The sequence below is a fragment of the Dermacentor andersoni genome, chromosome 11, assembly GCF_023375885.2.
Source record: "Dermacentor andersoni chromosome 11, qqDerAnde1_hic_scaffold, whole genome shotgun sequence".
Classification (NCBI taxonomy): Eukaryota; Metazoa; Arthropoda; class Arachnida; order Ixodida; family Ixodidae; genus Dermacentor; species Dermacentor andersoni.
The window spans coordinates 107,274,672-107,301,156 of NC_092824.1; positions in this window are offsets into that span (position 1 = coordinate 107,274,672).

Consider the following 26,485-nt stretch of genomic DNA (forward strand, 5'->3'; position numbering starts at 1 on the left):
CGCGACAGTCTTCCTTATTCTTTTGTGGCGCGGTGCATGGGCGTTGCAGCAAAATCCAGCCTGATTTCGTAATGTTCGCAATGTTCGCTTTAAAATGTCTTTTCGAGCATAAAAAGGACATTCTAGACAAAATCGAGCATGATTTCCGGCGCCGGGGGTTGTTTTGGTCGGCGGCGCATGACAGCACGAAAAAATTTCGGGGAGGGGCAGAAGCCCCATAAACCCCTCCTCCCTCTTCTGGCTGCGCCCCTGATTTCCATGTTTTGACGTTTCTTTATTTTGCGCTTTACTTGGCAGAGCTTACCTTCTGGTTGCCTTGGTGCCTTAGCTCCCACTTTAATTGCTGCTTCTGAAATCAGCCTGGTTTGGTTTTGGTCATTACTTGGAGAACCACAAACATTGTGTTGGAAATAAACTGAACTGAACTTCAATGTTGGGTTCACCTTCCTCTTCTGAAGCTGTATGTTTTTCTTGGCGAGCACCAGCCTCAAGTCTTCTGCTTTTACCCTTGCTGCATCTGGGTTGTCCTGTTTCTTCTTGACTACGTTTGTTTTTTCTCTATTCAAATTAAGAGCAATCCCAGACCTCGCTATTCTTTGATCACTGCCCTTTGCGCTACCTAACACTTATACATCCTGCACCATGACTACAGTATAGTGAGTTTGAACCTATCTTATTGATAATTCCGCTCCTTCATAGAGCCCTACCCTTTCTTTATCATCATGACTGGAGGTCGGAGCGTAGGCTTGTGCTACCTTTAATCTATATATCCTGTTCAGCTTTATTACGACGACTGCTGTATTCTGACTAATGCTGTAGAATTCATCAATGTTGCCCGCTATGTCCCCTTACGGAATAGAAGCCCTACCTCGTATTCTCTCTTATCTGGAAGACCTGTGCAGTGGCCGTTAATCTGCGCTGTGTAAGTCTCAGCAGTTCTTCTAACCTCATTAAGGCCACTAATATCTCAGATAACTCGAGAAATTCTTGAAGAAGTTGTGCTAAGCTAACCTCACTCGAGAGTGTTCATCCGTTAAAACGTTGCCAGATGCAGTTCTCAGAGGTCCTTAGCACCTGCATTGGTCAGGCGCTCTATAGACGCTGGGAACTCAGGGCCACGGGTTAATAGCGAACGCTGTTGCTCTCACAATGCGTGTACCTGTTAACGCAAGCACGACACTCTGCTGGTGGCTGTCAATAGTCCTCAATGATATCGGTGTCACCGCTGCTCAGATTCAGCTAGGTAGCGCACTCGTGGATACAGTCGTTCTCAGTGCCCTCCATGGAGCTAGATAGGACTGTGACGTCATAGCTTTTCACAATGACGTCAGAAAATACAATACAATACACCACAATACAGTTTCATTCGCCCGTTTGACACGCGACACGCACTCAGAATCCAAGAGCATGCAAAGAAGCTGCGACGCTCTTTTCAGTCTTCGAATTATTTATTTCAACATGTTTTTTTCGTGTATTCGGCTGGCAAGCTGGGGATGCTATCCTTAGTCGAGTACATGCCGCATTACGAGTTCTGTTCGTGACGGTCGCGTTTTCGTTCAACAACCACCTGTGCCGGCTGGCTATTAGGCACCGCTGCATGCCAGACGGGTTCAGCAATCGTGAAGTCTCAAAGCGAACGCGCGAGTTATCACAAGATTTGTACTATCGTTCAGTACTGATTGTCCAAGTAGCACGGTGGTCACACACACTGTAGATTTAAATGTGGCAAATCAGCTCTTGGGAGACGCGCAAGGTGCAGTATATAAGGTTCACGACAGGGGGGAATGTCATCTACCCGTCTTGTATCACGAAACCACACACATACATACAAAAAAAAAAAAACCATACCGATTTTTGAGAAAGAAACTCCGCAGTTGAAAAAGGTAGCAAACTTGTGCGACCATGCGGAATCACAGCACTTTTTCCAGCAAAGCTGACCTTTTAGAGCAGTCGCCTTAAGTATTTGAGTTGCCCGAAATTAAAACCCATGCTTTAAGCTTCGTCCGTTTGAAACTTTGCCCGTAATAGCTTTTGGCGGTAGTTTCCTGAGGAATTTATTACGAAGGATGCATTTGATCCAGGCGCACTTCGCGTACAGATCTGCTACAGTGTTCTCTCCTAATTACTAGCAGCGAAACGCACTCGGCGTTTCTTTACGCTCTGAAAACCTTCGCACGCGAGCCGTGCATGAGTCGTCGATAGCAGGACAGCACGGCGGCGGCGTGAATGCGCCTCGAGCGCCCGTATAATTGCTGCCCCACTCAAAACGAAATCTGAGTTGCATCAAAAGTGCCCCATTGGTAATGAAGGTAATCGGCGCGGAATGGATGGGTGGGTGGATGGGTGGATGGATGGATTACAAAACGAGAGAGAATGAGAGAGAACTAGGTTTCCAGATATAAAGGAACTATTAAGATGACAAAAATACCGTAAACAGTAATAATAATTTGAAGGAGAGAATGCACTAAGAAGCACGACTTGTAAATAAGTAATTACCGCGATATGATAACCTTTGTTCGACAAGTTCTAAAGAACAAAAAGTTCGATTCCGCTGACATTCTTAGCATTAATATACCGAATAGTGTCTAGCACTGTTTTTTTTTCTTATTCTTAGGCAAACCTCAAACAATGGTGCATAGCCAGCTGCCTGCAGAATGTTTCGCATAGCGTCGAATTACACAGTGCGTGGGATCTGCACAATATTGTTCCTAGCACCCGATTTGTTACTCAGGATTTCATGACCGTCCTCAGTGGAAATTTCACAGAGCTACCACTTGGTCTTCGATGAGTGTATGGATGGATGGATGGATGTTATGAGCGTCCCCTCTGGAACGGGGCGGTGGGTTGCCCCACCAAGCTCTTGCTATTATACTGCCTAATGTCCTACCTAGGTTAAACAATGAACAAATGAAAAAAAAAAGAACGCTATGAACTACCACACCCAAATTTTCTGATCCCCTATTGCGAACTGTGCTTTTGTACGTCTCCGTTTTTTGTCGTTTCCCTACTTTTCTTCCACCAATCCTCCGATCGCCTCTTACTAATGCCTACTGCGGACATGTTTATTTTTCCACTGCTCCCCCTGAACCCAAGGGCTTCAAAGAGGCCAGTGGTGCCTAAATCGACCGCTGCGTAGAAGTCTTCACATTCTAATAAAACATGCTCCATAGTTTCCCTAGCTTTACCGCAGCAAGCACATGCTTCTTCCTTCTATCTCGCTTTATAGGTGCGTGTTCTAAGGCATCCCGATCTCGCTTCGAAAAGTAATGAGCTTCCCTTTGAGTTATCATAAATTGTTTCTTTCCTGATTTCGTTTTTTCCTCTTAAGCAGTTACTAATGGCAGGTTTAACTTCCATTGCCGCGACCCATGCGATTATTTCAGCCTCTCTGACTTTCCGCTTGACCTTCTTTGTTGCTGTGTTGCTCACCATACATGCTGCATGCTTGCTGGTAAGCTTCCTTGTTTATTTCCTCCACTGTGAATCAATGTTATTCCTGTACAAATACCTGAATACTTTCCCAGCCCATTTATTTTCTTCCATATTCCTCAGTCGTTCTTCATGATTAATTTTACTCTGAGCGTCCCTCACATTAAACTTGTCCAGCCCGTATCACCTTGCACAGCTTCATTTCCTAGTTTTCCTGTGACCGCCCAATGCGAGGCATCCCACTGACCCTTGGTTCCCATCGAGTCCTGATTGTATCCCTGATTTCAAGCAAATAACCGCATTTCCAAAAGTAAGTCCTGGAATCATTAGACCTTTCCACATACCCCGGAGTACCTCGTACCTATTGTATCCCCATAGCACTCTGTGCTTCATTATGCCGGCATTTCTCTTTCCCTTTATTGTTATTTCTTCCTGTGTTTCCATATATCTGTTGCCCTCTTTTATCCGTATAGCAAGGTATTTATATTTTACCCGAGGTATTTCCTAGCGCTGTATTGCCACATTATGTTCACTGTTTTCATTGAATACCATAACACCTGATTTTCTAACACTAAATTTCAAGCCTAAATTCTCGCCTTCCTGGCCACAGTTATTATTCAGACGTTGCAAATCACTTTGCTTGTTAGCTAGCAACACAATGTCGTCCGCATAAAATAAACCTGGAAGCTGCTGCTCTATTTCTGTACCCGCCTGTTTGTATGAGAGATTAAACCCGATATTACTTCCTTCTAGCGCCCTCTCCATCCTCACCATGTACATCATAAACAGAAGCGGGGATAAAGGGCACCCTTGCCTCAGTCCCTTGTTGATATCAACTTTCTCCTGGCTTCTCATCCCTTCCCATTCAACGCAAACGGTATTTTCTAGGTAAATCTCTCTCAAAAGCTGTAGACAGTCGTCACCTAAGCCTTCCCCTTCCAGAATATACCACAATATGTTGCGGTCTACGTTGTCATAGGCTCCTGTAATGTCTAAAGAGGCCACATATAACGGTCTGCTTTCTGCTTTTGATATTTCAATACACTGAGTAAGAACAAATAAGTTATCATCTAAACGTCAACCTATCGTGAAGCCATTCTGAAGTTCTCCCAAAATGCCATTATTCTCTGCCCATGCTTGAAGCTTTAATTTGATTGCCTGCATTGCTACCCTGTATATTACCGATGTAATGGTCAACGGTATATACGAGTGAATTCTATCTTTCTCCCACTTACCTTTATAAATTAAATTCATTCTACTTTGTCGCCAACTGTCTGGTATTCGTCTATCTTTTAAAGTTTTTTCCACTGCTTTCACCTGAGCTTTCTTACTTTTTGGTCCTAGTTCATTAATCAGCCTAACGGGAACCTCGTCTAGCCCCGTGGCTGTGCGCTTAGGAATTTTCCGCATTCTTCCAGTTGAAATTTGTCAGCACCAGCTCCTTTTCCACTTGGGTCTCTTTCATGCTCTTTTTTTCTTCAAGTACAACCTCGTCATTGGATTGGGAAGATTTGGCTGTTATTTTTCAGATGTAATTTACTGCCTCTTTTCCTTCCAGTCTGTTTTCATCTTCGTCTAGGATATGTTGTATTGTTGTTGACTTCCTGCCTAATAGTTTTATGTGGTTCAAAAATATTCTAGGTACGGCCTTCTTTTTCTCACGTATTTCTGACAACCAACGTTCACTTTCACCTTCAAATTTTGCTTGCACCAGTATTTGAACCATAGACTTTTTCTCCCGGTATATTTCCCATTTACTGGTTACTTCATCCTGCGGCAAATGCGCCTTCTTTGCCTGCCTGTGCTCTCGAGATGCTTTCTGTAATTCGGCGATCGCTTCTCGTATCTCCCGTTTCTACCAGCTTTTCGGTTTCTTTCTTCCTTTTCAACGAACATGTTGTTTCAATTTCCGTATTTCTGTCGTTATTACACTTAGAAGCTCACCATATTCCCACTCTTTACTTGGCCATTTGCCAAGTTCTTCCTCGACTCTAGTGACTATACTTGCTATTTGTTCAGCTATGAAATTTGGACTGGCCATTTTGCGCTCCTTGCTCTCTTTCTCAACTACATATCCCATTTTCAAAATGATGCGTTTATGGTCACTCCCTATGGTGCTATGCCCTTCCTCATCAATGACCATTTCTCTCAACTTATCATGAATTCCTTCTGCCATCAGACAGTAATCAATGGTCGATTGCCGATTTCCCACTTCCCACGTGATCTGCCCTTCACACTTAGCCCCTGTGTTCACGATAACGAGGTTATGTTGCTCACAAAGGTCTAGCATTGACTTCCCGTTGTTGTCGGCATAGCCATCTAAATCCTGTATGTGGGCATTCATGTCCCCTAATAAGACAATTTCAGCACCATTCCCGAAACCATTAATATCAGCGCTTATGCATTCCACTAACTCTTTATTCTTCTTTGTGCAATTATTTCCGGTCAACAAATAGCAAGTGTAAATAGCAAGTCTAAAGCTCCTCCTAGCGTGTAGTGAAATGTAGCCCGTCGCGAGCAATGCCATTTCCGTTGAAAAGACCATCGGCCCCCTCAGGGCAAACTTGATGGTACATTTACTAATAAAGAAACAAATAAAAGGAACCATTGTGGTCTTGAGCACACATTGTTTCTACGATTTGCTTAGCTTTCTTTGCATGTGAGCTTGGTTTGTTTTAAAGCGAGGTTGTTCGTGCTACTAGAAACGCTCTAAAATGTTACATGCATGTTTTCGTGGTGTCCTGAAAGAAGTAGATCATTCATAGCTAATGCATCTTGCAAAAGGGGAGGGAGCGCATTATGGGTGATGTGCAGGCAAATTTTAAAGTGTGGTGGTTAAGTAAGGGATAAATTAAAATGACTACTCCACTGGTTTCTACATTTTTGTAGACGTTATATGAAACGTTGAGAAAGTTATCCCTTTGCGCTGGAGTAACTCTGATGACCGCTGTGGACACATAGGCAGCTCTTGAAAGACATGTATTTCATAAAATGCACGAGCTTAAGTCGGCATGATTCGTTGCCTGTCCGTATACTCGGACTGACGAGCTTAAAGCACGTACGCAGTGAAAGTGCACTCTAGCAAATTCATGCAGCTATCACAAGAACCAGGAGTGGCAGCGATCTTGTGTACCAATTGTTTGAAGTGTGTAGCTTAGCTTTGTACTTTGGAAATTATCACTGGATACTCGTTTCGTCCTATTTCCATGCTTTGATAGTTTCCCGGTCTCCTCGGCGAACTGGGAACGTTGTTCACTTTCTATTGAAGTAGGTTGCTTTAAAATTCAGACTGTGTAGGTTAACTACAGCCTTTGTAGACAGAAACACTTATTCGAGCGTACTTTACGAGCCGCGTAGGAGTTGATGTCTAGCAATGTTATCCTTTCCATGAAATAAGGTTAGTATTATGGCTTTTGTGAGGGGAATGTTCCTCCAGCGTCATTTAATTACCGGCTTTGTAAATAATTATTAAAAATAAGTGCTCGAGAGAGTGATACGGTGGTTCCAATCTCAGTTTATTATTTTTTAAATACAATGAATTGGTAAGCGACAATATACAGACGTGGGTGCCAAAGTCAATGACTGCAACGGGACCCTCGGTTAATAGTAACAAAGTAGAGATGTATTAAAGAAGCGCAAGCTAACTAAAAGAAACAAACACAATCGCTAAAATACAATATAGAGAAATAAAATCAATGAAAACAAATGGTATGCATAAAAAGCTATAGTGCATAAAAAAACTCAATACATTCAAATTGCAAATGTAGTATAATGGAGGTAAACTTAGTTACACATATAAAACAGCTTAAGGGCATGACTAAATGTATGAAAGGATGAAGATTTAATGCTGACGGGTAAACCATTCCACAGTTTTATAGAAGCGAATGATGATGCCATTTTTCCATAGTTAGAATGAACCATAGGTAGCAGAAAACCGGAGTTACGTACAAACCTGGTATTATTGTTATTGATCATGTGCCTGGAATCAATGAAATGGTATGAGAGCTGTTTAGTAAGTGATTTATAAAACGTAATTATTAGATGATAGTTGAACAAGTTCGTTACAACAAGGATGTTATTTTCACGAAGTAGTGGAGTAGCACTCGTGAAAAACCCACTGTTAGTGATAATGCGTATTGCTTGGCTTTGTAAGTGCTGAATAGACGAGATATGACAGTTATATGTGTTTCCCCAGGAAACAATGCCATAATTAATGTGGCTGTGAATGAAGACAAAGTGTAATGCTAATAATGCGTCTTTGGAGAAGTATATTCTTGATTTCATTAATGCTCTAATACCGAAGGTACACTTTTGCTTAATGAAGGCAATGTGTTGAGAAAACTTAAGGTTAGAATCTAATTTGATTCCCAAAAATGATACACAGTTGGAGACGGGAATGGGATGACCATCTAGAGTTATTTATTTGCAGGATAATGCCGGCCTTACTCTTAGGCCTTGGGCAGGAGTGGACAGTGCGATATACAGATGACCAAAAGATGAACAGCAAAAATCATTACAAGAATTCAATACATTGCAATAGACATATTCCCTGATCCGCACGAACCGTACAGAGCATTCGAACGAAAAAAACATCACAAAAGTTCAACATATTAGAATACAGATATTCGCTGAACCGCACGAGCTGTACAGAGCATATCGATAACTCGATATTGATAACAAGGAGTCGCATTCATACTGTTTTGCTGAAAGACATCGCGCATGCTCGGTTGCTTGAGCAGCAAAAAATCTACAAATAGTAATGACAAGCAAGCGAAAATAGCACTTGTGTATAATGTAAATCAAAAAGGAAAAAGAAAAATTACATTCATTCATACATATATGTACATATGCCTACATATAACATCAAGTCTAAATGCTATTCAGCATGTTGCAGAATGACTGGACGATCTGGCATAACACTGTACTGGCAAAGAGCGCATTCCACTCACCTGTACCAACTATGTACCACGTACCAACTAGCCCAACAAGCCACTCTCACGAACTCATTTTCTTGTTCCTTGGGCTCTTTTCTAAATCGGTTTCCTTTTACAGTCCGTACTAACGTGTGTGTGGACGGCATAGTTTACTATACTATCTAGGCACGGTCCAGCCACCTTACGGTCTCTTTGTCTATGTCTCCTTCTCGATTTTTCCTACTTTTAAGTTTGCTGGCATTCTCCTAGTATAACCATGTACCAACTAGCCCAACAAGCCACTCTCACGAACTCATTTTCTTGTTCCTTGGGCTCTTTTCTAGATCGGTTTCCTTTTACAGTCCGTACTAACGTGTGTGTGGACGGCATAGTTTACTACACTATCAAGGCACGGTCCAGCCACCTTACTGTCTGTTTGTCTATGTATGCTTCTCGATTTTTCCTACTTTCAAGTTTGCTGGCATTCTCCTAGTATAACCATGTACCAACTAGCCCAACAAGCCACTCACACGAACTCATTTTCTTGTTCTTTGGGCTCTTTCCTAGATCGGTTTCCTTTTACAGTCCGTACTAACGTGTGTGCGGACGGCATAGTTTACTACACTATCAAGGCACAGTCCATCCACCTTACTGTCTCTTTGTCTATGTCTGCTTCTCGGTTTTTCCTACTTTCAAGTTTGCTGGCATTCTCCTAGTATAACCATGTACCAACTAGCCAAACAAGCCACTCTCACGAACTCATTTTCTTGTTCTTTGGGCTCTTTCCTAGATCGGTTTCCTTTTACAGTCCGTACTAACGTGTGTGCGGACGGCATAGTTTACTACACTATCAAGGCACGGTCCAGCCACCTTACTGTCTCTTTGTCTATGTCTGCTTCTCGGTTTTTCCTACTTTCAAGTTTGCTGGCATTCTCCTAGTATAACCATGTACCAACTAGCCCAACAAGCCACTCTCACGAACTCATTTTCTTGTTCTTTGGGCTCTTTCCTAGATCGGTTTCCTTTTACAGTCCGTACTAACGTGTGTGCGGACGGCATAGTTTACTACACTATCAAGGCACAGTCCAACAACCTTACTGTCTCTTTGTCTATGTCTGCTTCTCGATTTTTCCTACTTTCAAGTTTGCTGGCATTCTCCTAGTATAACCATGTACCAACTAGCCCAACAAGCCACTCTCACGAACTCATTTTCTTGTTCCTTGGGCTCTTTTCTAGATCGGTTTCCTTTTACAGTCCGTACTAACGTATGTGCGGACGGCATAGTTTACTACACTATCAAGGCACGGTCCAGCCACCTTACTGTCTCTGTCTATGTCTGCTTCTCGGTTTTTCCTACTTTCAAGTTTGCTGGCATTCTCCTAGTATAACCATGTACCAACTAGCCCAACAAGCCACTCTCACGAACTCATTTTCTTGTTCTTTGGGCTCTTTCCTAGATCGGTTTCCTTTTACAGTCCGTACTACCGTGTGTGCGGACGGCATAGTTTACTACACTATCAAGGCACAGTCCAACCACCTTACTGTCTCTTTGTCTATGTCTGCTTCTCGGTTTTTCCTACTTTCAAGTTTGCTGGCATTCTCCTAGTATAACCATGTACCAACTAGCCCAACAAGCAACTCACACGAACTCATTTTCTTGTTCTTTGGGCTCTTTCCTAGATCGGTTTCCTTTTACAGTCCGTACTAACGTGTGTGCGGACGGCATAGTTTACTACACTATCAAGGCACAGTCCAACCACCTTACTGTCTCTTTGTCTATGTCTGCTTCTCGGTTTTTCCTACTTTCAAGTTTGCTGGCATTCTCCTAGTATAACCATGTACCAACTAGCCCAACAAGCCACTCACACGAACTCATTTTCTTGTTCTTTGGGCTCTTTCCTAGATCGGTTTCCTTTTACAGTCCGTACTAACGTGTGTGCGGACGGCATAGTTTACTACACTATCAAGGCACAGTCCATCCACCTTACTGTCTCTTTGTCTATGTCTGCTTCTCGGTTTTTCCTACTTTCAAGTTTGCTGGCATTCTCCTAGTATAACCATGTACCAACTAGCCAAACAAGCCACTCTCACGAACTCATTTTCTTGTTCTTTGGGCTCTTTCCTAGATCGGTTTCCTTTTACAGTCCGTACTAACGTGTGTGCGGACGGCATAGTTTACTACACTATCAAGGCACAGTCCAACCACCTTACTGTCTCTTTGTCTATGTCTGCTTCTCGGTTTTTCCTACTTTCAAGTTTGCTGGCATTCTCCTAGTATAACCATGTACCAACTAGCCAAACAAGCCACTCTCACGAACTCATTTTCTTGTTCTTTGGGCTCTTCCCTAGATCGGTTTCCTTTTACAGTCCGTACTAACGTGTGTGCGGACGGCATAGTTTACTACACTATCAAGGCACAGTCCAACCACCTTACTGTCTCTTTGTCTATGTCTGCTTCTCGGTTTTTCCTACATTCAAGTTTGCTGGCATTCTCCTAGTATAACCATGTACCAACTAGCCCAACAAGCCACTCTCACGAACTCATTTTCTTGTTCTTTGGGCTCTTTCCTAGATCGGTTTCCTTTTACAGTCCGTACTAACGTGTGTGTGGACGGCATAGTTTACTACACTATCAAGGCACGGTCCAGCCACCTTACTGTCTGTTTGTCTATGTATGCTTCTCGATTTTTCCTACTTTCAAGTTTGCTGGCATTCTCCTAGTATAACCATGTACCAACTAGCCCAACAAGCCACTCTCATGAACTCATCTTATAGTTCCTTGGGCTCTTTTCTAGATCGGTTTCCTTTTACAGTCCGTACTAACGTGTGTGCGGACGGCATAGTTTACTACACTATCAAGGCACAGTCCAACCACCTTACTGTCTCTTTGTCTATGTCTGCTTCTCGGTTTTTCCTACTTTCAAGTTTGCTGGCATTCTCCTAGTATAACCATGTACCAACTAGCCCAACAAGCCACTCTCACGAACTCATTTTATAGTTCCTTGGGCTCTTTTCTAGATCGGTTTCCTTTTACAGTCCGTACTAACGTGTGTGTGGACGGCATAGTTTACTACACTATCAAGGCACGGTCCAGCCACCTTACTGTCTCTTTGTCTATGTCTGCTTCTCGGTTTTTCCTACTTTCAAGTTTGCTGGCATTCTCCTAGTATAACCATGTACCAACTAGCCCAACAAGCCACTCACACGAACTCATTTTCTTGTTCTTTGGGCTCTTTCCTAGATCGGTTTCCTTTTACAGTCCGTACTAACGTGTGTGCGGACGGCATAGTTTACTACACTATCAAGGCACAGTCCAACCACCTTACTGTCTCTTTGTCTATGTCTGCTTCTCGGTTTTTCCTACTTTCAAGTTTGCTGGCATTCTCCTAGTATAACCATGTACCAACTAGCCAAACAAGCCACTCTCACGAACTCATTTTCTTGTTCTTTGGGCTCTTTCCTAGATCGGTTTCCTTTTACAGTCCGTACTAACGTGTGTGCGGACGGCATAGTTTACTACACTATCAAGGCACAGTCCAACCACCTTACTGTCTCTTTGTCTATGTCTGCTTCTCGGTTTTTCCTACTTTCAAGTTTGCTGGCATTCTCCTAGTATAACCATGTACCAACTAGCCAAACAAGCCACTCTCACGAACTCATTTTCTTGTTCTTTGGGCTCTTCCCTAGATCGGTTTCCTTTTACAGTCCGTACTAACGTGTGTGCGGACGGCATAGTTTACTACACTATCAAGGCACAGTCCAACCACCTTACTGTCTCTTTGTCTATGTCTGCTTCTCGGTTTTTCCTACTTTCAAGTTTGCTGGCATTCTCCTAGTATAACCATGTACCAACTAGCCCAACAAGCCACTCTCACGAACTCATTTTTTTGTTCTTTGGGCTCTTTCCTAGATCGGTTTCCTTTTACAGTCCGTACTAACGTGTGTGCGGACGGCATAGTTTACTACACTATCAAGGCACGGTCCAACAACCTTACTGTCTCTTTGTCTATGTCTGCTTCTCGGTTTTTCCTACTTTCAAGTTTGCTGGCATTCTCCTAGTATAACCATGTACCAACTAGCCCAACAAGCCACTCACACGAACTCATTTTCTTGTTCTTTGGGCTCTTTCCTAGATCGGTTTCCTTTTACAGTCCGTACTAACGTGTGTGCGGACGGCATAGTTTACTACACTATCAAGGCACAGTCCAACCACCTTACTGTCTCTTTGTCTATGTCTGCTTCTCGGTTTTTCCTACTTTCAAGTTTGCTGGCATTCTCCTAGTATAACCATGTACCAACTAGCCCAACAAGCCACTCACACGAACTCATTTTCTTGTTCTTTGGGCTCTTTCCTAGATCGGTTTCCTTTTACAGTCCGTACTAACGTGTGTGCGGACGGCATAGTTTACTACACTATCAAGGCACAGTCCATCCACCTTACTGTCTCTTTGTCTATGTCTGCTTCTCGGTTTTTCCTACTTTCAAGTTTGCTGGCATTCTCCTAGTATAACCATGTACCAACTAGCCAAACAAGCCACTCTCACGAACTCATTTTCTTGTTCTTTGGGCTCTTTCCTAGATCGGTTTCCTTTTACAGTCCGTACTAACGTGTGTGCGGACGGCATAGTTTACTACACTATCAAGGCACAGTCCAACCACCTTACTGTCTCTTTGTCTATGTCTGCTTCTCGGTTTTTCCTACTTTCAAGTTTGCTGGCATTCTCCTAGTATAACCATGTACCAACTAGCCAAACAAGCCACTCTCACGAACTCATTTTCTTGTTCTTTGGGCTCTTCCCTAGATCGGTTTCCTTTTACAGTCCGTACTAACGTGTGTGCGGACGGCATAGTTTACTACACTATCAAGGCACAGTCCAACCACCTTACTGTCTCTTTGTCTATGTCTGCTTCTCGGTTTTTCCTACATTCAAGTTTGCTGGCATTCTCCTAGTATAACCATGTACCAACTAGCCCAACAAGCCACTCTCACGAACTCATTTTCTTGTTCTTTGGGCTCTTTCCTAGATCGGTTTCCTTTTACAGTCCGTACTAACGTGTGTGTGGACGGCATAGTTTACTACACTATCAAGGCACGGTCCAGCCACCTTACTGTCTGTTTGTCTATGTATGCTTCTCGATTTTTCCTACTTTCAAGTTTGCTGGCATTCTCCTAGTATAACCATGTACCAACTAGCCCAACAAGCCACTCTCATGAACTCATCTTATAGTTCCTTGGGCTCTTTTCTAGATCGGTTTCCTTTTACAGTCCGTACTAACGTGTGTGCGGACGGCATAGTTTACTACACTATCAAGGCACAGTCCAACCACCTTACTGTCTCTTTGTCTATGTCTGCTTCTCGGTTTTTCCTACTTTCAAGTTTGCTGGCATTCTCCTAGTATAACCATGTACCAACTAGCCCAACAAGCCACTCTCACGAACTCATTTTATAGTTCCTTGGGCTCTTTTCTAGATCGGTTTCCTTTTACAGTCCGTACTAACGTGTGTGTGGACGGCATAGTTTACTACACTATCAAGGCACGGTCCAGCCACCTTACTGTCTCTTTGTCTATGTCTGCTTCTCGGTTTTTCCTACTTTCAAGTTTGCTGGCATTCTCCTAGTATAACCATGTACCAACTAGCCCAACAAGCCACTCTCACGAACTCATTTTCTTGTTCTTTGGGCTCTTTCCTAGATCGGTTTCCTTTTACAGTCCGTACTAACGTGTGTGCGGACGGCATAGTTTACTACACTATCAAGGCACAGTCCAACCACCTTACTGTCTCTTTGTCTATGTCTGCTTCTCGGTTTTTCCTACTTTCAAGTTTGCTGGCATTCTCCTAGTATAACCATGTACCAACTAGCCAAACAAGCCACTCTCACGAACTCATTTTCTTGTTCTTTGGGCTCTTCCCTAGATCGGTTTCCTTTTACAGTCCGTACTAACGTGTGTGCGGACGGCATAGTTTACTACACTATCAAGGCACAGTCCAACCACCTTACTGTCTCTTTGTCTATGTCTGCTTCTCGGTTTTTCCTACATTCAAGTTTGCTGGCATTCTCCTAGTATAACCATGTACCAACTAGCCCAACAAGCCACTCTCACGAACTCATTTTCTTGTTCTTTGGGCTCTTTCCTAGATCGGTTTCCTTTTACAGTCCGTACTAACGTGTGTGTGGACGGCATAGTTTACTACACTATCAAGGCACGGTCCAGCCACCTTACTGTCTGTTTGTCTATGTATGCTTCTCGATTTTTCCTACTTTCAAGTTTGCTGGCATTCTCCTAGTATAACCATGTACCAACTAGCCCAACAAGCCACTCTCATGAACTCATCTTATAGTTCCTTGGGCTCTTTTCTAGATCGGTTTCCTTTTACAGTCCGTACTAACGTGTGTGCGGACGGCATAGTTTACTACACTATCAAGGCACAGTCCAACCACCTTACTGTCTCTTTGTCTATGTCTGCTTCTCGGTTTTTCCTACTTTCAAGTTTGCTGGCATTCTCCTAGTATAACCATGTACCAACTAGCCAAACAAGCCACTCTCACGAACTCATTTTCTTGTTCTTTGGGCTCTTTCCTAGATCGGTTTCCTTTTACAGTCCGTACTAACGTGTGTGCGGACGGCATAGTTTACTACACTATCAAGGCACAGTCCAACCACCTTACTGTCTCTTTGTCTATGTCTGCTTCTCGGTTTTTCCTACTTTCAAGTTTGCTGGCATTCTCCTAGTATAACCATGTACCAACTAGCCAAACAAGCCACTCTCACGAACTCATTTTCTTGTTCTTTGGGCTCTTCCCTAGATCGGTTTCCTTTTACAGTCCGTACTAACGTGTGTGCGGACGGCATAGTTTACTACACTATCAAGGCACAGTCCAACCACCTTACTGTCTCTTTGTCTATGTCTGCTTCTCGGTTTTTCCTACTTTCAAGTTTGCTGGCATTCTCCTAGTATAACCATGTACCAACTAGCCCAACAAGCCACTCTCACGAACTCATTTTTTTGTTCTTTGGGCTCTTTCCTAGATCGGTTTCCTTTTACAGTCCGTACTAACGTGTGTGCGGACGGCATAGTTTACTACACTATCAAGGCACGGTCCAACAACCTTACTGTCTCTTTGTCTATGTCTGCTTCTCGGTTTTTCCTACTTTCAAGTTTGCTGGCATTCTCCTAGTATAACCATGTACCAACTAGCCCAACAAGCCACTCACACGAACTCATTTTCTTGTTCTTTGGGCTCTTTCCTAGATCGGTTTCCTTTTACAGTCCGTACTAACGTGTGTGCGGACGGCATAGTTTACTACACTATCAAGGCACAGTCCAACCACCTTACTGTCTCTTTGTCTATGTCTGCTTCTCGGTTTTTCCTACTTTCAAGTTTGCTGGCATTCTCCTAGTATAACCATGTACCAACTAGCCCAACAAGCCACTCACACGAACTCATTTTCTTGTTCTTTGGGCTCTTTCCTAGATCGGTTTCCTTTTACAGTCCGTACTAACGTGTGTGCGGACGGCATAGTTTACTACACTATCAAGGCACAGTCCATCCACCTTACTGTCTCTTTGTCTATGTCTGCTTCTCGGTTTTTCCTACTTTCAAGTTTGCTGGCATTCTCCTAGTATAACCATGTACCAACTAGCCAAACAAGCCACTCTCACGAACTCATTTTCTTGTTCTTTGGGCTCTTTCCTAGATCGGTTTCCTTTTACAGTCCGTACTAACGTGTGTGCGGACGGCATAGTTTACTACACTATCAAGGCACAGTCCAACCACCTTACTGTCTCTTTGTCTATGTCTGCTTCTCGGTTTTTCCTACTTTCAAGTTTGCTGGCATTCTCCTAGTATAACCATGTACCAACTAGCCAAACAAGCCACTCTCACGAACTCATTTTCTTGTTCTTTGGGCTCTTCCCTAGATCGGTTTCCTTTTACAGTCCGTACTAACGTGTGTGCGGACGGCATAGTTTACTACACTATCAAGGCACAGTCCAACCACCTTACTGTCTCTTTGTCTATGTCTGCTTCTCGGTTTTTCCTACATTCAAGTTTGCTGGCATTCTCCTAGTATAACCATGTACCAACTAGCCCAACAAGCCACTCTCACGAACTCATTTTCTTGTTCTTTGGGCTCTTTCCTAGATCGGTTTCCTTTTACAGTCCGTACTAACGTGTGTGTGGACGGCATAGTTTACTACACTATCAAGGCACGGTCCAGCCACCTTACTGTCTGTTTGTCTATGTATGCTTCTCGATTTTTCCTACTTTCAAGTTTGCTGGCATTCTCCTAGTATAACCATGTACCAACTAGCCCAACAAGCCACTCTCATGAACTCATCTTATAGTTCCTTGGGCTCTTTTCTAGATCGGTTTCCTTTTACAGTCCGTACTAACGTGTGTGCGGACGGCATAGTTTACTACACTATCAAGGCACAGTCCAACCACCTTACTGTCTCTTTGTCTATGTCTGCTTCTCGGTTTTTCCTACTTTCAAGTTTGCTGGCATTCTCCTAGTATAACCATGTACCAACTAGCCCAACAAGCCACTCTCACGAACTCATTTTATAGTTCCTTGGGCTCTTTTCTAGATCGGTTTCCTTTTACAGTCCGTACTAACGTGTGTGTGGACGGCATAGTTTACTACACTATCAAGGCACGGTCCAGCCACCTTACTGTCTCTTTGTCTATGTCTGCTTCTCGGTTTTTCCTACTTTCAAGTTTGCTGGCATTCTCCTAGTATAACCATGTACCAACTAGCCCAACAAGCCACTCACACGAACTCATTTTCTTGTTCTTTGGGCTCTTTCCTAGATCGGTTTCCTTTTACAGTCCGTACTAACGTGTGTGCGGACGGCATAGTTTACTACACTATCAAGGCACAGTCCAACCACCTTACTGTCTCTTTGTCTATGTCTGCTTCTCGGTTTTTCCTACTTTCAAGTTTGCTGGCATTCTCCTAGTATAACCATGTACCAACTAGCCAAACAAGCCACTCTCACGAACTCATTTTCTTGTTCTTTGGGCTCTTTCCTAGATCGGTTTCCTTTTACAGTCCGTACTAACGTGTGTGCGGACGGCATAGTTTACTACACTATCAAGGCACAGTCCAACCACCTTACTGTCTCTTTGTCTATGTCTGCTTCTCGGTTTTTCCTACTTTCAAGTTTGCTGGCATTCTCCTAGTATAACCATGTACCAACTAGCCAAACAAGCCACTCTCACGAACTCATTTTCTTGTTCTTTGGGCTCTTCCCTAGATCGGTTTCCTTTTACAGTCCGTACTAACGTGTGTGCGGACGGCATAGTTTACTACACTATCAAGGCACAGTCCAACCACCTTACTGTCTCTTTGTCTATGTCTGCTTCTCGGTTTTTCCTACTTTCAAGTTTGCTGGCATTCTCCTAGTATAACCATGTACCAACTAGCCCAACAAGCCACTCTCACGAACTCATTTTTTTGTTCTTTGGGCTCTTTCCTAGATCGGTTTCCTTTTACAGTCCGTACTAACGTGTGTGCGGACGGCATAGTTTACTACACTATCAAGGCACGGTCCAACAACCTTACTGTCTCTTTGTCTATGTCTGCTTCTCGGTTTTTCCTACTTTCAAGTTTGCTGGCATTCTCCTAGTATAACCATGTACCAACTAGCCCAACAAGCCACTCACACGAACTCATTTTCTTGTTCTTTGGGCTCTTTCCTAGATCGGTTTCCTTTTACAGTCCGTACTAACGTGTGTGCGGACGGCATAGTTTACTACACTATCAAGGCACAGTCCAACCACCTTACTGTCTCTTTGTCTATGTCTGCTTCTCGGTTTTTCCTACTTTCAAGTTTGCTGGCATTCTCCTAGTATAACCATGTACCAACTAGCCCAACAAGCCACTCACACGAACTCATTTTCTTGTTCTTTGGGCTCTTTCCTAGATCGGTTTCCTTTTACAGTCCGTACTAACGTGTGTGCGGACGGCATAGTTTACTACACTATCAAGGCACAGTCCATCCACCTTACTGTCTCTTTGTCTATGTCTGCTTCTCGGTTTTTCCTACTTTCAAGTTTGCTGGCATTCTCCTAGTATAACCATGTACCAACTAGCCAAACAAGCCACTCTCACGAACTCATTTTCTTGTTCTTTGGGCTCTTTCCTAGATCGGTTTCCTTTTACAGTCCGTACTAACGTGTGTGCGGACGGCATAGTTTACTACACTATCAAGGCACAGTCCAACCACCTTACTGTCTCTTTGTCTATGTCTGCTTCTCGGTTTTTCCTACTTTCAAGTTTGCTGGCATTCTCCTAGTATAACCATGTACCAACTAGCCAAACAAGCCACTCTCACGAACTCATTTTCTTGTTCTTTGGGCTCTTCCCTAGATCGGTTTCCTTTTACAGTCCGTACTAACGTGTGTGCGGACGGCATAGTTTACTACACTATCAAGGCACAGTCCAACCACCTTACTGTCTCTTTGTCTATGTCTGCTTCTCGGTTTTTCCTACATTCAAGTTTGCTGGCATTCTCCTAGTATAACCATGTACCAACTAGCCCAACAAGCCACTCTCACGAACTCATTTTCTTGTTCTTTGGGCTCTTTCCTAGATCGGTTTCCTTTTACAGTCCGTACTAACGTGTGTGTGGACGGCATAGTTTACTACACTATCAAGGCACGGTCCAGCCACCTTACTGTCTGTTTGTCTATGTATGCTTCTCGATTTTTCCTACTTTCAAGTTTGCTGGCATTCTCCTAGTATAACCATGTACCAACTAGCCCAACAAGCCACTCTCATGAACTCATCTTATAGTTCCTTGGACTCTTTTCTAGATCGGTTTCCTTTTACAGTCCGTACTAACGTGTGTGCGGACGGCATAGTTTACTACACTATCAAGGCACAGTCCAACCACCTTACTGTCTCTTTGTCTATGTCTGCTTCTCGGTTTTTCCTACTTTCAAGTTTGCTGGCATTCTCCTAGTATAACCATGTACCAACTAGCCCAACAAGCCACTCTCACGAACTCATTTTATAGTTCCTTGGGCTCTTTTCTAGATCGGTTTCCTTTTACAGTCCGTACTAACGTGTGTGTGGACGGCATAGTTTACTACACTATCAAGGCACGGTCCAGCCACCTTACTGTCTCTTTGTCTATGTCTGCTTCTCGGTTTTTCCTACTTTCAAGTTTGCTGGCATTCTCCTAGTATAACCATGTACCAACTAGCCCAACAAGCCACTCTCACGAACTCATTTTCTTGTTCTTTGGGCTCTTTCCTAGATCGGTTTCCTTTTACAGTCCGTACTAACGTGTGTGCGGACGGCATAGTTTACTACACTATCAAGGCACAGTCCAACCACCTTACTGTCTCTTTGTCTATGTCTGCTTCTCGGTTTTTCCTACATTCAAGTTTGCTGGCATTCTCCTAGTATAACCATGTACCAACTAGCCCAACAAGCCACTCTCACGAACTCATTTTCTTGTTCTTTGGGCTCTTTCCTAGATCGGTTTCCTTTTACAGTCCGTACTAACGTGTGTGTGGACGGCATAGTTTACTACACTATCAAGGCACGGTCCAGCCACCTTACTGTCTGTTTGTCTATGTATGCTTCTCGATTTTTCCTACTTTCAAGTTTGCTGGCATTCTCCTAGTATAACCATGTACCAACTAGCCCAACAAGCCACTCTCATGAACTCATCTTATAGTTCCTTGGGCTCTTTTCTAGATCGGTTTCCTTTTACAGTCCGTACTAACGTGTGTGCGGACGGCATAGTTTACTACACTATCAAGGCACAGTCCAACCACCTTACTGTCTCTTTGTCTATGTCTGCTTCTCGGTTTTTCCTACTTTCAAGTTTGCTGGCATTCTCCTAGTATAACCATGTACCAACTAGCCAAACAAGCCACTCTCACGAACTCATTTTCTTGTTCTTTGGGCTCTTTCCTAGATCGGTTTCCTTTTACAGTCCGTACTAACGTGTGTGCGGACGGCATAGTTTACTACACTATCAAGGCACAGTCCAACCACCTTACTGTCTCTTTGTCTATGTCTGCTTCTCGGTTTTTCCTACTTTCAAGTTTGCTGGCATTCTCCTAGTATAACCATGTACCAACTAGCCAAACAAGCCACTCTCACGAACTCATTTTCTTGTTCTTTGGGCTCTTCCCTAGATCGGTTTCCTTTTACAGTCCGTACTAACGTGTGTGCGGACGGCATAGTTTACTACACTATCAAGGCACAGTCCAACCACCTTACTGTCTCTTTGTCTATGTCTGCTTCTCGGTTTTTCCTACTTTCAAGTTTGCTGGCATTCTCCTAGTATAACCATGTACCAACTAGCCCAACAAGCCACTCTCACGAACTCATTTTTTTGTTCTTTGGGCTCTTTCCTAGATCGGTTTCCTTTTACAGTCCGTACTAACGTGTGTGCGGACGGCATAGTTTACTACACTATCAAGGCACGGTCCAACAACCTTACTGTCTCTTTGTCTATGTCTGCTTCTCGGTTTTTCCTACTTTCAAGTTTGCTGGCATTCTCCTAGTATAACCATGTACCAACTAGCCCAACAAGCCACTCACACGAACTCATTTTCTTGTTCTTTGGGCTCTTTCCTAGATCGGTTTCCTTTTACAGTCCGTACTAACGTGTGTGCGGACGGCATAGTTTACTACACTATCAAGGCACAGTCCAACCACCTTACTGTCTCTTTGTCTATGTCTGCTTCTCGGTTTTTCCTACTTTCAAGTTTGCTGGCATTCTCCTAGTATAACCATGTACCAACTAGCCCAACAAGCCACTCTCACGAACTCATTTTTTTGTTCTTTGGGCTCTTTCCTAGATCGGTTTCCTTTTACAGTCCGTACTAACGTGTGTGCGGACGGCATAGTTTACTACACTATCAAGGCACGGTCCAACAACCTTACTGTCTCTTTGTCTATGTCTGCTTCTCGGTTTTTCCTACTTTCAAGTTTGCTGGCATTCTCCTAGTATAACCATGTACCAACTAGCCCAACAAGCCACTCTCACGAACTCATTTTCTTGTTCTTTGGGCTCTTTCCTAGATCGGTTTCCTTTTACAGTCCGTACTAACGTGTGTGCGGACGGCATAGTTTACTACACTATCAAGGCACAGTCCAACCACCTTACTGTCTCTTTGTCTATGTCTGCTTCTCGGTTTTTCCTACTTTCAAGTTTGCTGGCATTCTCCTAGTATAACCATGTACCAACTAGCCAAACAAGCCACTCTCACGAACTCATTTTCTTGTTCTTTGGGCTCTTCCCTAGATCGGTTTCCTTTTACAGTCCGTACTAACGTGTGTGCGGACGGCATAGTTTACTACACTATCAAGGCACAGTCCAACCACCTTACTGTCTCTTTGTCTATGTCTGCTTCTCGGTTTTTCCTACATTCAAGTTTGCTGGCATTCTCCTAGTATAACCATGTACCAACTAGCCCAACAAGCCACTCTCACGAACTCATTTTCTTGTTCTTTGGGCTCTTTCCTAGATCGGTTTCCTTTTACAGTCCGTACTAACGTGTGTGTGGACGGCATAGTTTACTACACTATCAAGGCACGGTCCAGCCACCTTACTGTCTGTTTGTCTATGTATGCTTCTCGATTTTTCCTACTTTCAAGTTTGCTGGCATTCTCCTAGTATAACCATGTACCAACTAGCCCAACAAGCCACTCTCATGAACTCATCTTATAGTTCCTTGGGCTCTTTTCTAGATCGGTTTCCTTTTACAGTCCGTACTAACGTGTGTGCGGACGGCATAGTTTACTACACTATCAAGGCACAGTCCAACCACCTTACTGTCTCTTTGTCTATGTCTGCTTCTCGGTTTTTCCTACTTTCAAGTTTGCTGGCATTCTCCTAGTATAACCATGTACCAACTAGCCCAACAAGCCACTCTCACGAACTCATTTTATAGTTCCTTGGGCTCTTTTCTAGATCGGTTTCCTTTTACAGTCCGTACTAACGTGTGTGTGGACGGCATAGTTTACTACACTATCAAGGCACGGTCCAGCCACCTTACTGTCTCTTTGTCTATGTCTGCTTCTCGGTTTTTCCTACTTTCAAGTTTGCTGGCATTCTTCTAGTATAACCATGTACCAACTAGCCCAACAAGCCACTCTCACGAACTCATTTTCTTGTTCTTTGGGCTCTTTCCTAGATCGGTTTCCTTTTACAGTCCGTACTAACGTGTGTGCGGACGGCATAGTTTACTACACTATCAAGGCACAGTCCAACCACCTTACTGTCTCTTTGTCTATGTCTGCTTCTCGGTTTTTCCTACTTTCAAGTTTGCTGGCATTCTCCTAGTATAACCATGTACCAACTAGCCAAACAAGCCACTCTCACGAACTCATTTTCTTGTTCTTTGGGCTCTTCCCTAGATCGGTTTCCTTTTACAGTCCGTACTAACGTGTGTGCGGACGGCATAGTTTACTACACTATCAAGGCACAGTCCAACCACCTTACTGTCTCTTTGTCTATGTCTGCTTCTCGGTTTTTCCTACATTCAAGTTTGCTGGCATTCTCCTAGTATAACCATGTACCAACTAGCCCAACAAGCCACTCTCACGAACTCATTTTCTTGTTCTTTGGGCTCTTTCCTAGATCGGTTTCCTTTTACAGTCCGTACTAACGTGTGTGTGGACGGCATAGTTTACTACACTATCAAGGCACGGTCCAGCCACCTTACTGTCTGTTTGTCTATGTATGCTTCTCGATTTTTCCTACTTTCAAGTTTGCTGGCATTCTCCTAGTATAACCATGTACCAACTAGCCCAACAAGCCACTCTCATGAACTCATCTTATAGTTCCTTGGGCTCTTTTCTAGATCGGTTTCCTTTTACAGTCCGTACTAACGTGTGTGCGGACGGCATAGTTTACTACACTATCAAGGCACAGTCCAACCACCTTACTGTCTCTTTGTCTATGTCTGCTTCTCGGTTTTTCCTACTTTCAAGTTTGCTGGCATTCTCCTAGTATAACCATGTACCAACTAGCCCAACAAGCCACTCTCACGAACTCATTTTATAGTTCCTTGGGCTCTTTTCTAGATCGGTTTCCTTTTACAGTCCGTACTAACGTGTGTGTGGACGGCATAGTTTACTACACTATCAAGGCACGGTCCAGCCACCTTACTGTCTCTTTGTCTATGTCTGCTTCTCGGTTTTTCCTACTTTCAAGTTTGCTGGCATTCTCCTAGTATAACCATGTACCAACTAGCCCAACAAGCCACTCTCACGAACTCATTTTCTTGTTCTTTGGGCTCTTTCCTAGATCGGTTTCCTTTTACAGTCCGTACTAACGTGTGTGCGGACGGCATAGTTTACTACACTATCAAGGCACAGTCCAACCACCTTACTGTCTCTTTGTCTATGTCTGCTTCTCGGTTTTTCCTACTTTCAAGTTTGCTGGCATTCTCCTAGTATAACCATGTACCAACTAGCCCAACAAGCAACTCACACGAACTCATTTTCTTGTTCTTTGGGCTCTTTCCTAGATCGGTTTCCTTTTACAGTCCGTACTAACGTGTGTGCGGACGGCATAGTTTACTACACTATCAAGGCACAGTCCAACCACCTTACTGTCTCTTTGTCTATGTCTGCTTCTCGGTTTTTCCTACTTTCAAGTTTGCTGGCATTCTCCTAGTATAACCATGTACCAACTAGCCCAACAAGCCACTCACACGAACTCATTTTCTTGTTCTTTGGGCTCTTTCCTAGATCGGTTTCCTTTTACAGTCCGTACTAACGTGTGTGCGGACGGCATAGTTTACTACACTATCAAGGCACAGTCCAACCACCTTACTGTCTCTTTGTCTATGTCTGCTTCTCGGTTTTTCCTACTTTCAAGTTTGCTGGCATTCTCCTAGTATAACCATGTACCAACTAGCCAAACAAGCCACTCTCACGAACTCATTTTCTTGTTCTTTGGGCTCTTTCCTAGATCGGTTTCCTTTTACAGTCCGTACTAACGTGTGTGCGGACGGCATAGTTTACTACACTATCAAGGCACAGTCCAACCACCTTACTGTCTCTTTGTCTATGTCTGCTTCTCGGTTTTTCCTACTTTCAAGTTTGCTGGCATTCTCCTAGTATAACCATGTACCAACTAGCCAAACAAGCCACTCTCACGAACTCATTTTCTTGTTCTTTGGGCTCTTCCCTAGATCGGTTTCCTTTTACAGTCCGTACTAACGTGTGTGCGGACGGCATAGTTTACTACACTATCAAGGCACAGTCCAACCACCTTACTGTCTCTTTGTCTATGTCTGCTTCTCGGTTTTTCCTACTTTCAAGTTTGCTGGCATTCTCCTAGTATAACCATGTACCAACTAGCCCAACAAGCCACTCTCATGAACTCATTTTTTTGTTCTTTGGGCTCTTTCCTAGATCGGTTTCCTTTTACAGTCCGTACTAACGTGTGTGCAGACGGCATAGTTTACTACACTATCAAGGCACGGTCCAACAACCTTACTGTCTCTTTGTCTATGTCTGCTTCTCGGTTTTTCCTACTTTCAAGTTTGCTGGCATTCTCCTAGTATAACCATGTACCAACTAGCCCAACAAGCCACTCACACGAACTCATTTTCTTGTTCTTTGGGCTCTTTCCTAGATCGGTTTCCTTTTACAGTCCGTACTAACGTGTGTGCGGACGGCATAGTTTACTACACTATCAAGGCACAGTCCAACCACCTTACTGTCTCTTTGTCTATGTCTGCTTCTCGGTTTTTCCTACTTTCAAGTTTGCTGGCATTCTCCTAGTATAACCATGTACCAACTAGCCCAACAAGCCACTCACACGAACTCATTTTCTTGTTCTTTGGGCTCTTTCCTAGATCGGTTTCCTTTTACAGTCCGTACTAACGTGTGTGCGGACGGCATAGTTTACTACACTATCAAGGCACAGTCCATCCACCTTACTGTCTCTTTGTCTATGTCTGCTTCTCGGTTTTTCCTACTTTCAAGTTTGCTGGCATTCTCCTAGTATAACCATGTACCAACTAGCCAAACAAGCCACTCTCACGAACTCATTTTCTTGTTCTTTGGGCTCTTTCCTAGATCGGTTTCCTTTTACAGTCCGTACTAACGTGTGTGCGGACGGCATAGTTTACTACACTATCAAGGCACAGTCCAACCACCTTACTGTCTCTTTGTCTATGTCTGCTTCTCGGTTTTTCCTACTTTCAAGTTTGCTGGCATTCTCCTAGTATAACCATGTACCAACTAGCCAAACAAGCCACTCTCACGAACTCATTTTCTTGTTCTTTGGGCTCTTCCCTAGATCGGTTTCCTTTTACAGTCCGTACTAACGTGTGTGCGGACGGCATAGTTTACTACACTATCAAGGCACAGTCCAACCACCTTACTGTCTCTTTGTCTATGTCTGCTTCTCGGTTTTTCCTACATTCAAGTTTGCTGGCATTCTCCTAGTATAACCATGTACCAACTAGCCCAACAAGCCACTCTCACGAACTCATTTTCTTGTTCTTTGGGCTCTTTCCTAGATCGGTTTCCTTTTACAGTCCGTACTAACGTGTGTGTGGACGGCATAGTTTACTACACTATCAAGGCACGGTCCAGCCACCTTACTGTCTGTTTGTCTATGTATGCTTCTCGATTTTTCCTACTTTCAAGTTTGCTGGCATTCTCCTAGTATAACCATGTACCAACTAGCCCAACAAGCCACTCTCATGAACTCATCTTATAGTTCCTTGGGCTCTTTTCTAGATCGGTTTCCTTTTACAGTCCGTACTAACGTGTGTGCGGACGGCATAGTTTACTACACTATCAAGGCACAGTCCAACCACCTTACTGTCTCTTTGTCTATGTCTGCTTCTCGGTTTTTCCTACTTTCAAGTTTGCTGGCATTCTCCTAGTATAACCATGTACCAACTAGCCCAACAAGCCACTCTCACGAACTCATTTTATAGTTCCTTGGGCTCTTTTCTAGATCGGTTTCCTTTTACAGTCCGTACTAACGTGTGTGTGGACGGCATAGTTTACTACACTATCAAGGCACGGTCCAGCCACCTTACTGTCTCTTTGTCTATGTCTGGTTCTCGGTTTTTCCTACTTTCAAGTTTGCTGGCATTCTCCTAGTATAACCATGTACCAACTAGCCCAACAAGCCACTC